The sequence below is a fragment of the Tupaia chinensis genome, unplaced genomic scaffold (assembly GCF_000334495.1).
Source record: "Tupaia chinensis unplaced genomic scaffold, TupChi_1.0 Scaffold146961_1, whole genome shotgun sequence".
Classification (NCBI taxonomy): domain Eukaryota; kingdom Metazoa; phylum Chordata; class Mammalia; order Scandentia; family Tupaiidae; genus Tupaia; species Tupaia belangeri.
The window spans coordinates 899,389-906,303 of NW_006206814.1; the positions used below are offsets into that span (position 1 = coordinate 899,389).

General features: G+C 44.8%; 1 pseudogene; it reads right to left on the reverse strand.

The window, feature by feature from the left end:
- Positions 1-1,854: 1,854 nt before the first annotated feature.
- On the reverse strand, positions 1,855-2,394 carry LOC102476078 (U6 snRNA-associated Sm-like protein LSm3 pseudogene; annotated as a pseudogene).
- Between the last annotated feature and the right edge of the window lie 4,521 nt (positions 2,395-6,915).

Consider the following 6,915-nt stretch of genomic DNA (forward strand, 5'->3'; position numbering starts at 1 on the left):
AAATGCTACTCTATGGAGCTGTTAGGTCTTGGTAAATTACCCTATAGACAAATTGCATGTATTTATATCAAAGACACGTCTGCAGGGAATATTTAGAACAGCTAAAAGAGTAAAATTATTCCATCGTAAAATCAATAGTTGACACCAATTGTTTGCGGATCTGAGAGGTCAGAGATTGACTTTGGACAGCTGAGACACCAGGGGCCTTGGCTGGCATGGACTTCGATCTTTCCTTTCCATGGAGACTGGGGACATTAAACAATAGGGGCATGGTAGGGGCAGTGCAGGGGTCAGTGGGCTCCGTGGTTGGCTCCGGGAGCCCTGGACTCTGCTCGCTCACCCAGCTGCTGTTCATAGGCCCCCCTGACAATCTTCCCTTACTAAAAGAGCACTGGGAAATAAACATTTTAAATAACCTTGGAGGAGAGCGTGAATGTCACTTCCCAAGACTGTTACAGGATGGTGGGAAAACTTCCCCTGCCCTGCTGAGCAAGACTAGTTATGTCCTCTGGCTCGTTTTTTCTATCTGCAAAATTTAGACAATCTCTCAGGGTCTGTTTTGCTGAAATGCCTACTAGCAATCCTTCATGAAGGATGTAGACCACGCTGTGTTCATAACAGTGACAGGAGTCATTATCATCTGTTGGTGACTGTGACGTGTCATCTAGCCATAGCACTTTCATAGCAATGTGAGTAACCTCCATAGCAACGTGAGAAACCTTCATAACGACAAGGCAGGTAGTCACGTTCTCGTTACCGATGAGAAAACAGAGCCCAGGAATAGGTATATATCTCGCTCAGTATCATGCAGCTTCTAAGTGGCCCAAGGTTAAAATCCAAGAGTCTGTGACTCCAATTCCATGGCTCAGAAGTTTCTAGGGGCAGAGACCTGTGAATGGCATTTTCAAACCTCCCTAGGAATTGCCCCGTTATCATTCTACAGGGTGTACATGATAATGTTCCATCCTGGTCTTAAAGTATGGATGGGTGAACAGGAAGAGGCCACGGGTAACCAGCACACAGGCCTGTCTGCTCGATTCTCTGTGAAGTGTCGTCTAGGATCTGGTCAGAGTCTTTGCAGAGCTCCCTGACGTCATGGGACCCCGGAGGCTGAGCTCAGAGCGCCATGCAAACAGAATGTAAAGGGATAAGATACTGCTTAGGACCAAAAAATAAAGAGCACAATATTGTGTTGGGGACTGTACCAGGTGACTCGCTTTCGTTACTACTACGGCCACACACTGTGTGTGAAGGAAGCATTACTATCCCCGTTTTCTAGGTAGACGATCCAAGGCCCTGGGGCTTAAGTACTTTGTCTAATTTGTGTCCATCCTGAAAGCCTTAGCGTGCAGAGGGAATGGCCACACTGCTAGCTTCAGTAGAGCCTCTAGTTAGGGAGCCCAGGGCCGTGGTTTTCCTCGTCCTAATCTTCACAGTCGTGCCCCTCTCCCACGTTCACGTAATGCCACTTGTATTGACACCATGTCCCTGCCTTGCACTGTGCACACGATTTCCAGATTGAGATCTGGGAATAAACTCCGCGTCTGGAATCGAACTCGTCTACCTGAGAGTCTTGCTTTATTTATTTATTTATTTATTTATTGCATTATTGCATCTTTATTGGAAGATTTGGAAAATAAAAATAAAAATGCCATCAGCCTCAGAAGTCGCGAGTTCTCTATAAATCAGCTCATGTAGGAGTGAAAGATTTATTTATGTATTTATTTATTGCATTATTGCATCTTAGTGATCGCATTTATTGGAAGATTTGGAAAAAAAATAAAAATGCCATCAGCCTCAGAAGTCACGAGTTCTCTCTAAATCAGCTCATGCAGGAGTGAAAGAGTCCTCGGATCATATCAGAAGGTATGCGTGTTTCTCCTCTGAAGGTCCTGTACACTGAGAGGGTAACTGTACAGTCTCCTGGTTTTCCATGCAGAACACATTCTCTGTTAGCCTACTCTCAGTGGAGGGGCAACTAGCTCAACACCATCTCCCCGCATGAAGAGCACTGGAATATTCCGTCTCACTGATTTACAGATCTCTTCATAGGTTTCTTCACCAATTTCCACAGTAGTCACAGTTTCTTCCACACCTCCTAGTATCACATTTAAGTGCTGATTGTAAGCATGCAATCTGCCTCGGAGCTCTCGGTCACTTCTCGTTTTCACGTAAATTCGCTCATCCAGGCTGAGCCTGATGAGGTCCAGGGGCTCCTCTACGGTGTTGGTAGTTGCTGGTCCACGTCGTCTGCCATGTTTCAAACCCTGCTCCCATCTTGCTTTATTTTAAAGCCCAGACTCTGACGCCTTGTGTCTCGGTCCACTTTATTACTGTAATCTCAAAATTCCCCTGCCTTCCTTTCCAACCCAAGCATTGTACTTCGTCACTTGGGAGAGAAGCCTCTGGCAGCTCCTGTGACAAACTTTGATTGCTTCACAACTTTTCCTGAAACCAGGCCTACTGTGGGGCACTAAACGGTGTCCCTGGCCCTGACCTCTAACCTGCTTCCCAGCTTTCTCAGGCCTGTCCGAGTGTCCTGTAAGCATGCGTTTCTCTCAGAGAAGGCCGGCATTCGTGCATGCCTGCCTTTGATCAGGCCTTCTGTCCCTTTACGAGAGTGTTCCCAGAGTCCACTCCACACAGGGCCCGGGGCTTCTTTAGCTTTTGGCTGTGGGCTAGGTTTTAGCTATAGGGCACGTGCGCTTGCCAGAGAGACAGAGAGAGACAGAGAGACAGAAAGTGAGAAATCACCCCCCAGGGGGAATGGCCATGCTACAATCCCTTCTCCATTTTCCTCTCGGGATCTTGGGCACACACGCACACGCACCCGGCGTGAGTTTAAGCCGCTGGGTCTGGGACTCGAACCACAGTCAGCTACATGGGAGTTCATCAACATAGCCATTATGCTAACTGCTGGTCATAGCTCTGATTTTTGTTTTGTTTTTTGTTTTTTGTTTTTTGTTTTTTTTTTTTGAGAGGTTTTTGCTATAGGGCACATGCGCTCGCCAGACAGACAGAGAGAGACAGAGAGACAGGAAGTGAGAAATCACCCCCCCAGGGGAGATGGCCACATCGCAATCCCTTCTCCTCCATTCTCCTGATCTTGGGCACTCACGCACATGCGCCCGGCGTGAGTTTTAAGGCACCGGGTCCAGGACTTGAACGGCGGTCGACTACGTGGGAGTCCAGCGACATAGCCATTATGCTAACTGCTGGTCCTCTAGCTCTGGTTTTTGAAATAAGAACAAACAGCCCTTAGTCTCTACGGCTCCTTCAAGCAGGACTGGGTGAGGAAGAAGAGTCATGTTTTTGGACGCTGACAGCAGCGCCTGCTCAGCTCTGCCTCCGTTCTGTGAGTGAACCTGCTCTCTGGCTCTGGCTACCGTGTGGCTTCTCCGTCCCCTCCCTCCTTCCTTTCCCTCCTTTTCTCTCTTCTCTTTCCTTTTCTTTTCACTTTAAAAACATGCTGTAATTCTCTTTCCTTTCGTTTCCTGCCCTTGAGGTGGCCAGGGGCAGCGAAGTCTGAGATCCTGGAGCCAAGGAGGCAGCTGGAGGACCGGGAGGGGATTACACACGGGAGCAATGAGTAGAGATGGAGAAACGGGGGGACGGGGTCCCAGGCTTCTCACTGCCCGAGAGGGGAGCTGCGGATATGAGAATGCAGAAACTAGCCCATGTTCTGCGGTGCCCGACTGCGGCTGAAGGGCTCAGGAAGACAGAGAAAGACAGGTAGGGATTGCACGTGCGTGTGTGTGTGAGAGAGACTGCGTCGTGTGTTCTCTCTGTGTTGAAAGTCCTCGTATCTGTGACGGTCCCTTAGCACGTCCACACCTAGCTCCCTGCATTGCCTTCCTGAACACCATTCTTCACTAGAAGGGTAAGGCTCCTGAGAGAACGAGGTCCCAGAAATCGCGACTCCAGAGCTGGCACAGAAACAGTACAAGGCCGGGCTTGTAAAAAGGACCGGGACCAGCTCGAAGGGCCTCCCCTAGCCGATCTGCAACTTCCTGAGCATTCAAATAGATAAGCATAGGAGTGAATTATAATCCACTGAGTAAAATAGGAGCCCTGATAAAATAAATGAAAGACAAAATTAAATATATAAACAAAGGGAAGCTCTTCCTGATTTGAGAATGCCAGTTAATAGGAGTCAGCAGGTGGCATACTGGTTAAGGTGCTGGACTCCCACATAGACAACCACGGTTCAAGTACCAGGCCCAGCAGCTTAAAATTCATGCCGGGCACGTGTACATACATGCCCAAAGTCCCACGAGGAGAACAGAGAAGGGATTGCAGCATGACCATTGTCCCTGGAAGGTGATTTCTCACTTTCTTTCTCTCCGTATGTCTCTGTATCTCCGATGAACACATGCACACGATGGCAGAAATCTCTCTAATAAATAAATAAATAAAACCTAATTAATAAATGTAATAGGAATGAGATCATAAAAAAGTCATCATTTGGCAATCAGTAGAAAGTCATTCTGACAAGAGTTGTCAATGAATGTTAAAACTAGGGAGTGAAAAATCTTACGAGGCAAAAAGATTAAGGTCTCAAACTATCCCCCAACAAATCCCTCACTAATGACAAAGGGAAAACAGTGAATTCGCAGTAGCAAAACTTGTCACACACCACCTGAACCAAGCAAACAAAACGAACAGACCCGACAATGGGGCACACCGTGGCTGCGCTCCTGGTAATGGGGCGTGCTAAGCGGAGTGACGCCGGTGGTACCACTGCTCAGAGTGCGCGGCCCCCCCAGACTACTCGTGACGCAACACCACGAACCTCACCGAGGGACTTTCCGGAAAGTAGCTGTCACATACAAAATAGCATGTTTAACCACTCCACAAGGACACAGATTAGTCAAATCCGGAATGTTGGAAGTTACAAAGGACAAATGATTCCATTTCTTTGACAGGCAAACAGTGTAAAATGAAGGGGATTGTTTTAGAGTAAAAGTGATAAGAGATTCAATGAATGTAACATGTAGATCTTGGTTAGGATCCAATCTGAACAACCTACCTTAATTTCTCCTTTCTTTCTTTCTCTCTTTCTTTCTCTTTCTTTCTTTCTTTCTTTCTTTCTTTCTTTCTTTCTTTCTTTCTTTCTTTCTTTTTTTAAACCAGGAAAACTGGTATATTGACTGAGTATAAATGCTAATAAGGAATAATTAATTTTGATATGTGTGATAATAGCATTAATGTTATGTAAAAAAAGGTTTTATGCGTTGACATAGATATTTTTGTGGAAGATACCAAATGACAAGTTTTATTCCAGAAAGAAAGCGGAAGAAGGAGGATAGATGAAATGCTGATAATGATCGAATCTGGAAAGTTACTTATGTAAGTTTATTACATTATTTTCTCCACTTTTATGTATGTTTGGAAATTTCCATCTATAAATACATGAAAAAAGGAGAAGGAAGAGAAGAAGCTGAGAAGGTCCTTAAATCATAGCAGGTCGAAAGCTTAATTCACTTCTTAACATGGGAGGGCTGGGATATACATGAGGGGAGAGTGCATACCAGTCACCAGTCATGGTGGGTGCATGTTTACATTCCCCCCCTCCCTTTTTTTGGAGATGTTTTCATTATAGGGCACGTGTACTCGCCAGAAAGACAGAGAGAGACAGAAAGTGAGAAATCATCCCTCAAGGGGAATGGCCATGCCACAATCCCTTCTTCTCCATTCTCCTCTCGGGCTCTTGGACATGCACACACACGCACCCAACATGAGTTTAAGCCACCGGGTCCGGGACTTGAACTGTGGTTGATTATATGGGAGTCCAGCAACATAGACATGATGCCAGCTGCTGGTCCCTAGGTTTATATATCCTTGAGTGTGTGGTCTGCTGTGTGGAATCTTCATCCTAAACTACGTGTCTAGTCGTGTTAAAGAACACATTTAGGTAGTTCTACCCGTAATCAACACCTGAACTTGGTGGGTCTAACAATTCTGCTGTCGACCTTGGTGCTCAGAGTTGGGCAGAAAAAGTTAGAAATATTAAATGCATCCTGTTCTTATCTTGGGATGCCTCACACAGTCAACTAAATGTCTATTTTAGTATTTTGCATGTTCATATAAACTTTAGAATTATATTGCCAATTTATACCAAGAAAAATATGAAACCCTTTGGGGAATTTGATTGGAAATACATCGAATCTATAAATAAGTTTGGGAAGAATTGAGATCTTTACAATAGTGGGTCTTCCACTCTACATTTATGATATAGGCCTCCGTTTACAAGGCCTCTTCAATAAGCTCATGGAAAACGTGTATTATGAAAAAATTACACAGGAGTATCAAATGCTTTGCACCAAAATAAATCTATACTTTAATTCCATTTCTGTTAACTTTTTGGAGACCCCCCCCACCCTTGTATTAGACTTTCTTTATTTTTTTCTCAATAACATTTTATTGTTGGTAGGTGGGGCAGGAGAAAATGTTCAGGAGACGCAAGACTGAACATGAATGACTGGAAAAGGTTATGGGAATTTATCCCACAGCCAAGTAAGCACATTGCTGAGAATTCACTGTATGCTCCCTCCTAAAAACCTTACAGAGCTGTTCATTCTTCAGTGTCGAAGAAAACAGAGGTCTCTTGGTTTAATTATTGCACACTATTTGCATGCTTTGGAAAACAATACTGTATCCCCTAAAGATGCACAATGATTATTTGTAAACCAGGAATAATCATTTAAATAAGAATAACAAAAAGGAGGAGTGACATTTTGCTTCTCCCACCAACTTTCTACAACTGCTTTCATATTAAAACATTTTTAAAATTTCGGTGTAGTGTTTGCCTTATCGGCTCCTTAGCAACTTTACAATTTGCCTCGCGAAGAAGTTGAAACCCTCAGAATGAATTACAGAAAGAATGCACGTCCCTACCAAGACCGAATAGATGAG